This window comes from Eriocheir sinensis, unplaced genomic scaffold (assembly GCF_024679095.1).
Source record: "Eriocheir sinensis breed Jianghai 21 unplaced genomic scaffold, ASM2467909v1 Scaffold7, whole genome shotgun sequence".
Taxonomy (NCBI): domain Eukaryota; kingdom Metazoa; phylum Arthropoda; class Malacostraca; order Decapoda; family Varunidae; genus Eriocheir; species Eriocheir sinensis.
This window is the reverse complement of record NW_026112053.1, coordinates 982,287-992,722: the sequence shown is the minus strand read 5'-3', so window position 1 is coordinate 992,722 and position 10,436 is coordinate 982,287.

The following is a 10,436-nucleotide window of genomic DNA, read 5'->3' as shown; positions in this document are numbered from 1 at the left end:
TCGAGAGCTATTAACTTTTACTCTTAAAGTTACTATCAAAGTTAATAGTTTCAATTTATTAAGAGTAAAAGCTATCCTCGTCAACTTTGAGTGTAAGTATTAGCAAATCCTGGCTACTATTATCTTCTTCTTCTTCTTCTTTATGGCGGGCTCGTTGCTAAGGACGCCTCCGTGCAAAACGTAAACATCCGACATGAATTAAGTATATATTTCAAAAGAAAAATAAAGAAAAGATGTATAAATGTACAACAGAAACATAATAAATGGCAAACACAAGAAAATACTGAGTTTTGTGGCAGATAGAAGCAGCCTCAAAGGCTGCTTTTACTCCGTCACTCGTCAATACCCGTATCTCCCCTCCTGCGTCACGACTTGCTCTGCTGAAATTACCGCACCATAACCACGTCATCTGCCCCAATGATCTACGGGCCGGAGAACCAGCGCAGAAAAGGAGTAAGTTTAATTGGTCGCCAGATGAAACGGTCTTCTTACATCAAATTCAAGAAAAAATACGTATAATCAGAGGGTGTTATGGGAAGAGTATCACCCCTGAGGATAAGAAGAGAGCGTGGACTGAAGTGGCAGAAGCTGTAACAAGGTTAGTAATCACATATTCATGGTTCAATTAGCTTACAAACTAACCTAACCTAATCAAGTGGGTATTTTTTGCATAATAACACAACCACTGATCTTCCAAACAGAACATACCTTTTCATTCTGTATCTGAATAGTTTCATTATGACCATTTCTGCCACAACCCCCTCTCCCTCAACAACCTAACATAACTAAACCTAACCATGCCAAACCTGCCCTGTCCTACCGAACACATCCTAACTTAACATGCCAAGTTTGTTGGGGGGGAAGAGGGGGTTGGTATAGATAGTTAAGGCATATTTGCCCTTTTTTATTCTTTATTTATTTTTATTTTTTTATTATTTTTTTATTGGGGGGGGGGGGGGGTGCTAGGCATGCCAGACTATGGACACTTTTACAAGTACTTTATGTCAAGACTATATGGGAATAGGTAGGTTTCGTGAGAATGGTAAAGTAAGATTAAAATAGTATATTTATAGCATTGGTCAAACAGATTATGGTGATATAATGTTAGATTGGAATGTACTCAAGATAATGAAATTAAGGTTAACGCTTTAATTTTTTTTTGTTACATATTCACATATCCATGATTCAAGTAACTTGTAAACTAACCTAACCTCGTCAAATGGGTATTTTTGTTTACAAACACAACCACAGAGTTTCCAAACAGAACATACTTTTTCCTACTGCTTCACATGAATAGCATCATGACCATTTCTGCTGCAACCCCCACTCCCTCAACAATCTAACATAACTAAACCAACTCCTGCTAAACATGTCCTACCTAACACGTCCTAACCTAACATGGTAGGTCCCCAAGTTTGTTAGGGTGGAAAGGGGGTTAGTATAAGAGAGTCAAGTCATATTTACCTGTTATTGGATTTATTCCTTATTTAGATTTTTTTTTGGGGGTGGGTGGGTTGGGCATGCCAGGCTCTCAACACTTTTACAAATATTTTATGTTAAGACTATATCGGAATAGGTAGATTTGATGAGAATGGTAAAGTAAGATTAAAATATTATTTTGATAGCATTGGTCAAACAGTTTCTGGTGATATAATGTTAGGTTAGAAGTACTCAAAAGAATGGAATTAAGATTAATGCTTTGAATTTTTTTGTATAGCTGTATTGTGTAATATCATCCTACTTAGAGAAAATCATTTTAGAAAAGTAAGTAATGAAAAGTAGTATTTATGGCCATGTTCATAACAACTGAAAAGTTAATGTCTTATGATGCATGTAAATAAAATACTGGTACTGATTTAGCTTTCCATCACAGCATGCATTAAATGTTATTGGAGAAGGTATGGGAAATAAAAAGCATGCCATAGTGAAACGATTAAGAAACTTGCTTCACATTTATACCCTGACAGTGCCTTCCCTGGGAGTGGACCCCGTACGCAGGATGACTGTGAGAGGCGTTGGTACAACGTACAACAAAAATCAAAGCCTTGCATTGCCAAGTGCAAGAATGAGCAGCAGCAGACTGGTAATTTTTTGTTGTTGTTGTCTTTAAATGTAAAACTTATATTAGTTAGATTTTTATGTGCTCACAGAATGCAGCTATACTGGCCACAATGCCTTTATTTCAGCTTAAAGTTAATAAGTTCGTAGCAGTGAACTGCATATTTGATATAGAAATTTTTCTAGTGTTCATCTGTCAATGACTATCAATCTATCTAAATACCTTGGTTGTCTTCCCTCAGTGAAGGGTTTTAAGCAAGACAGGCACACACTTACTCACACACTCACACTCATGTACACCACTCTCTCAGCTGCACAGCCCCTGAGGGAGTAAAAAAGGCCTTCACTGTATGGTGGATTAGCTGCACAGTTCAGACAGGGAACTTCCACACCAAGGCCTCACAGCATACACTGGTTTACCCCTGCCCCTTCATAACAATGACATTTCCCCCAGCACCTGAGTGCCCCACACGTGTGGCACCACAGATACGCAGGCGCCTGCCTATATAACTATGACATTAACTGTGGTAGATAAACTGGTGTATGAGATCATAGGCTGCTCGTCTCATGTATTTGAAGGGGTACCAGAGCCATTCAGCATTGACATGATGTGCTAGGGATAGGACAGCAGCAACAGTCAAGCAGCAGTGAAATATTGACTGGCCTGTATGTTTTTGGCAAAAACTTTTATATTCTTATTAAAACAACTTATTAATCACCCTTAAATTCATATTCTTTGTAGATACACACTTTATCAGTATTGCTAGAGACCATCCCAGCACATTGTTCATTACTTGTGGAAAAGATACCATCAGCTGCTCCGGCAACAGCCACTGCTTCAATATCTGCTGGCCCTATGACACCAGCCACTGCTTCATCATCTGCTGGCCCAATGACACCAGCCACTGCTTCAATATCTGCTGGCCCTATGACACCAGCCACTGCTTCATCATCTGCTGGCCCTATGACACCTGCCACTGCTTCAATATCTGCTGGCCCTATGACACCTGCCACTGCTTCAATATCTGCTGGCCCTATGACACCAGCCACTGCTTCAATATCTGCTGGCCCTATGACACCAGCCACTGCTTCATCATCTGCTGGCCCTATGACACCAGCCACTGCTTCATCATCTGCTGGCCCTATGACACCAGCCACTGCTTCAATATCTGCTGGCCCTATGACACCTGCCACTGCTTCAATATCTGCTGGCCCTATGACACCTGCCACTGCTTCAATATCTGCTGGCCCTATGACACCAGCCACTGCTTCAATATCTGCTGGCCCTATGACACCAGCCACTGCTTCATCATCTGCTGGCCCTATGACACCTGCCACTGCTTCAATATCTGCTGGCCCTATGACACCAGCCACTGCTTCATCATCTGCTGGCCCTATGACACCAGCCACTGCTTCATCATCTGCTGGCCCAATGACACCAGCCACTGCTTCATCATCTGCTGGCCCTATGACACCTGCCACTGCTTCATCATCTGCTGGCCCAATGACACCAGCCACTGCTTCATCATCTGCTGGCCCAATGACACCAGCCACTGCTTCATCATCTGCTGGCCCAATGACACCTGCCACTGCTTCAACATCTGCTGGCCCAATGACACCTGCCACTGCTTCATCATCTGCTGGCCCAATGACACCAGCCACTGCTTCATCATCTGCTGGCCCAATGACACCAGCCACTGCTTCATCATCTGCTGGCCCAATGACACCTGCCACTGCTTCATCATCTGCTGGCCCAATGACACCAGCCACTGCTTCATCATCTGCTGCCTATGACACCAGCCACTGATTCATCATCTGCTGGCCCTATGACACCAGCCACTGCTTCATCATCTGCTGGCCCAATGACCAGCCACTGCTTCATCATCTGCTGGCCCAATGACACCTGCCACTGCTTCATCATCTGCTGGCCCAATGACACCAGCCACTGCTTCAACATCTGCTGGCCCAATGACACCAGCCACTGCTTCATCATCTGCTGGGCCTATGACACCAGCCACTGCTTCAACATCTGCTGGCCCAATGACACCTGCCACTGCTTCATCATCTGCTGGCCCAATGACACCAGCCACTGCTTCATCATCTGCTGGCCCTATGACACCTGCCACTGCTTCATCATCTGCTGGCCCAATGACACCAGCCACTGCTTCATCATCTGCTGGCCCAATGACACCAGCCACTGCTTCATCATCTGCTGGCCCAATGACACCAGCCACTGCTTCATCATCTGCTGGCCCAATGACACCTGCCACTGCTTCATCATCTGCTGGCCCAATGACACCTGCCACTGCTTCATCATCTGCTGGCCCAATGACACCTGCCACTGCTTCATCATCTGCTGGCCCAATGACACCTGCCACTGCAAGGGATGACAATGAAGCTGCTCCACCACAGTCACCACCTACTTCATCGGAGTTAAGAGATGCCTTTCATTGGGCAGCAGTATAATTTTTTGATGCCGGGGCTGAATATTACTGCCTCAAGGCTATGATTTTGTCACTTTTTTTTTTATTACTGAGGAGGTTAGGGTGGAAGGGGTGAAAAATAATCTCTGCTGTTTTTCGACAGAAATGGTTAGCAAATTCATTCAAAGCACAAAATTTACCAGAAAAAAAATTGTGTGCCATTGTGAGTGGGTTCACTTGAGATTGGGCTCCAATACGCCTCCGTGGTCTAGTGGTCAGCATGCCTGGCTTCTACGTGGGCCCGGGTTCGAATCCCGGCCCGGGCAGTCGGCGTGCAGCTCACCCAGCTGATCATCCTCCCTCTCGGGCTGGTTGATAAATGACTACCTGGGGAAACTGTGGTAACCCGGATGTCACACTGGCCCTGTGTCCCGGGGTAATGGGCTCCCTCCCACCACAGGCTCAAGGGCCAATGTTACAGAGATGAGCATTAGCTTATAACACCTTTAGGCACCGATCATATTTGCATTTTATGTAGTCTGTGATGCAGGCAGGATATTCATTAGCACCTAATTAGACTCATGCTGCTCTCCAGTGCTCTCTGATGAACTCACAATCAAAGATGTAGTATACCTATAGGGTAGCATTGAGTAATCTTAGGTCACTTGGTAAAGTGTTCACGTAAGTCCGACCCAAGCTGACAACATAAACCTAAGCGTGTTTGCAAGCTGAGTGCTTAGAATATTGGCATAATACTAAAAGATGCTGAAAACTAGATTCCACTAATAGAGTAATTATATACTGAATTTGTAATGGAGCCAAGATAAAAAGCTATGTTTTTCAGTGGTCATACCATGATCTCATGAAAATAAATAGGTTGACATATATAATTAATTACTACGTATTTTGTTATGATGACTATTGCACATTAATACCATAGCTTTGAATCCAATGATGAATATCTTCAAGCAAGACACAAATAGCAACAGATTGGCTCAGTAAACACAATACTCCAGAAAAGTATACACTGAATTCACAATAAAGTTGTTTTTCCACTGGGAACTTTGTAAACAGAAACCAAGTAACCTCGTTTTACTTCACTCATAAGTCATGATGTTCGCGATGTGGTCACCTCGACCTTTCGTTCCTCCTCCCTCACACTGGCAGACGTCACTAACAAGCTTTCTTACCACCATTATCTCAGTACGAATAACCGGCAGGAGTAATTTGTTTTCCAACTTGATTTTAAAGCAACAGTAATTATAAATCATATTCTAAATTACATTTTAATGCAATTTTAATGTCATCTTTTTTATTTGCATGTGTGTACCTTTCTGCTACAAATGAAAGTTTTTTTCCCATGTTTTGTTTTCCTTAACTCAAATATTTCACATTTTAATCAATAACAAAGGCATCAAACACTAATTGTATGTTCAAGCTATGTTTGTTTTTTTCTATTCACATAAACTACGTCGTTTTCCTTTGGTGCCATTATTTTCACATGGGTACAGTCTATCACTCCCACAACACCGGCAAGTTGGTACAATTCTGCTTGCTCTTCACGGATCTCCACCCTATCAAGGGGAGACTGGATAAACCTCCCGACTACCTACGGGTCACTGAGGGCGGCCAGAGTTTCCGCAATCACCCTGCTTACACTACTCTGGCTTACCCCTAACTCATCACTTGAACACTGCAGCATTTTTCCTGTAGCCAAGTATCTTTAAGTCAAAATCACTTTCAACCCCGGGGTGAGGGAATGCTCCCTTTGAACTGGATCTTGTAGCTCTCTTCTCACCAAATCAGTCACATACTCCATTCCTGCACGGTCTAATATGTATCTCTTGACAAGTTCACCATCGTTATACAGTTCCAAAGCGTCCTATCGAACTCTAAATTGCAGAGGCGGGCTGGGCGAGGAAATCCGGCGGCCATGTTGATATGGGTCTGGGTCTGGGATTCACTATTAACTTTACTATTAAGTGTTTAGAAGTCCTCGCCAGCACTCCCAAGTTAATACCAAAGTTAATAGTAGGTATTAGGCTAATAGTTGTTGAGGATACACTTTGAGAGTGAAGTTAATACTAAAGTCGAAAGTTAATACCAAGTTTAGTATTAATAGTTGTCGAGGATACGGGCCCTGATGTGCCGGGAGAATTAACTGGCTTGGGCTCCTCACTCTCCTTTTCTTCCCCTTCCTTTCCCTCCCTCCTTCCCTTTGCCTTTTGCCTCTTTTCTCTCCTTTATATACTATCCGTTACGCCTCTCACCATATTCCTCTTACTCCTAGATTCCTCTCCTCTCCTTTTTCTCCTCTTTTACTTCTCTTCCTCTCTCCTTCCTTCCTTCCTTCCTTCCTTCTTTCCTCTCCCTCTCTTTCCTCCTTTCTTCTTATGTTCCTTTCACTTCCAGGTTTCTCTCCTCTTCTTTTTCTCCTCTTTTACTTCTCTTCCTATCTCCTTCCTTCCTTCCTTCCTTCCTTCTTTCCTCTCCCTCCCTCCCTCTCTTTCTTCTTATGTTCCTTTCACTTCCAGATTTCTCTCCTCTCCTTTTCTCTTCTTTCCCTGTCTCCTTTCTTTCTTCCCCTTCCTCCTTTTTTCTCCTCTTTCGTTCCCTTCCTTCTCCTTCCTTCCTTCTACTCCCTCTTTCCTTCCCTGCCACCGTCCTTCCTTCCCCTTCGTCGTTCCCGAGCACGTGGCTGGGGACAACAATCAAATGTCTGACAGGCTCACGAAGAACAGACCACAACACAACGACCCTTATCAACGCCTCAAAAACTCATTTTCTCCACCTATCAACTTGACACAATCTTCCAAACACCTATCCCCTATTCCTCGACAACACTCAACTGTCGACCTTCTACAATAAACATCCTCGACTTATCCCTAACTCAAAATCTCAACTGGAAACTTCGCATCTCCTCTCTTACTAAATCAGCTTCCTAGAGGTTGGGCGTTCTGTATCGTATCCATCAGTTCTTCTCCCGCGTACAGATGCTGTCCATATACAGAGGCCTTGTCCGCCCTCGTATGGAGTATGCATCTCATGTGTGGGGGGGCTCCACTCACACTGCTTTCTTGGACAGAGAAGAGTCTAACGGCCATAGTGTTAGACTTCCCCATTCCCATCCCATCCCCATCCCTTACCCGTGGCCATAAACCGTAGTGTAAAGCGTCCCCATGTGGTTGGGGTTGTTTTCATAGCTGGGCGTTATCGCGATAAGTTATCGCGATACTTTATCGCTGATAACAAAATCGGATTATCGACCATCCGCTACTTATTTAAATATATATCGGTATCTTCGTTACTTTTGTAACCAAACTAGCGATAATCGCTACTTTTTTTCCGCCTCTCAGAAAAAAACGTTGTCTCCCTACTGCGCATGCGTGGCCCGGTGTTGTATGAAAAATCTTCGGGGTATGAAATATCTTCGGTGATGAGATTTCATACTTAGATCATGAAAATTAAAACACAAGGTTATTTTTTTATGCTACTCAAAAATCAATATATCATAGAAAAAAATCATTTAACTTTGCCCCCAAAATTATTATTCACTGCCTCAAATTTGATATTCCATATTCGTTTGTGACCATGGCATGATACTGAAGGCACCTGGTGTTATGTTATTTGGTGTCCCATCGTCAAAAGCTGGGGCTTTTGTTTACAAACACTGGTCTCTCGTGAACTGCGCATGCTCAGACCATTAAGTGTAGACCTGTACAGTCTCACAATGCTTTTTCAACACATTAAGAGTTGCTGGAAAGCTGAATCAAACATACAGTACCACCATCCTCGCTGTTTCTAGAACGACGTACACTCTGTACTTATATCACCGTCCCGCACACGTGTACGTGATAGGGAGGTATGGTACTACATACCATCACGTACATTGGTACGGAATACATTCGGAGTAAATATTAGAATGGTTTTGCTACCTTGTTTGGCGTCTGGGGCGGTGATAGTAGTTACTAAGATGCTCTACTAAAAAAGTAGTGGGCTCCGCCTACTCTGATAGCATGAAATCAGTGAGTGATACGTCATGTCACGCCACGACCGGGGTGGCGTGAACGAAGTGACTTAACGTCCTGCATTGAGGACCGAGGCACAAGCACAACAACCATCAACGATGTCAGGCATGTTGCTCCATTGCCCACGTGGATGCAGGACGGCATTTGTTCTTCGCCATCGATCATAATACTTTCATTTCATAAAAATAATACAATGTATAACATACAGTAACTTCATAATATCCCACAGCATATTTTGTATATTTATTGCCTCAAATATACTTGATAAAGCTACAACGCCATTATTACCATTAGGCATCAATAAACAAAGATGCAGTGATGCAGAGAAGAACAATTGTGCAATTTATATGGAACCCTGTGGTTATGAACGACACAAGTCAACAAAATAATATAATGTCAACTTGACCATGTTGTGTGATAAATACACTATGTTCTAAAGAAGAACAAGTTATTACAAGAAAGTCAAGGCCACAGGTAATACAAATAGAGCGTGTTCATTCGGCTGGCCATAGGACCTACGTACAGCATTTGCCTCCTACTACATTTGCGTAAACATGATGTTATACAGTAATGAACAACGTGATATACGTTTTGCCTCCATGAAAGCTTGCAGTACTCCCACGTTACATGTTAAGTAATACTGAAAGCTGCACACACTGCATTACTTAGATGCATACCTATATGACATATGTAGCTATAAGTACAGTACATAAAGTAAACGGTATAACATAATGGAAGAGGCAGGAAATTGAGTAATGAGGGGAGGGGAGGGTAAGGAGGAGACGGGGAGGGATACGAAAGGAGGATGGAGGGGGGAAATATGGGAGGGTGGTGGGGGTGTTTGGGGGGTGGGGACGCGTCCTCTGAAAGTGTAGACGTGACCTCCTGGCTTCGGCTTAATATACAAGAGTAAACTCCTTCGTAAACGCATATAGCAATATGATATGTGGGCCATAAATTATGTAGGGGTGTAAAAGGCTTGGTGTTGAAATACCATACTGATCCGACAATTTGTTTAGGAATTATTTGCGAAAAACAGTGTAACACGGCCAGTGAAACCCATAGTAGTATCGGAATTGTGGATTTATATCGGGTATCGGTTATCGGTTATCGCCTATATTTGTGTCTCTAGTTAACGAATATCGGTTATCGCCGTTAAGGTTTTTCATTATCAGTTATCGGTTATCGGGAATAAGGTTTTCTGTTATCGTGCCCAGCTATGGTTGTTTTACGCTACCCCGCGAGGGTGCGGATGGGGTGGGAAAGTGTTGACTCCGCGGGGCAGAGAGCAGGACATCTTCGGCTTTTCCTTCGTATATTTCATGAATAAATAGTGTTCTATTTGTTATTATAGAAGGACATATATTGAAAAGCATCAGAATATTTGTATGACTGATATTATATCGCAAACTTTGCTAAAGTTAATATATATTTTTTAGTTTGTAAAGACTCTGGTGTTTCCATTTGATTGTAAACGTACAGTTATTCCTGAAGATTCATTTATAATTCTCCCCAAGAATGGCAAAAGACGGCAGATTGATGACTAAATATGGCATTATTATAGTAATACTTAACATATACCATAAAAAAGGGCATTTCTTGGCGACCACCTTGATTTAAGACAAAAATGCCATAAATGACACGACCTGGCAACCCCGGTGTGGCTGCCCAGGTGTGTGACGAATCATGGATACCAACCAGTGTCTGATAAATTAACTTAACCGCGTTAGCTGTTATTGACTTGTAGATCAACAACGCTATTGTTTTGTTTTATGATATATAATGTATATGATTACAATGGTGTGTGAAAAATGCATTATTTATCTCGTTTTCTGTAATTATTGGTTTGAAAGTGCTGCCAACATTATTATGACCTGCGGGTTGGTCTTGTCTGGCCCGCCGGGGACGGGGAGGGGATGGGGCGGTT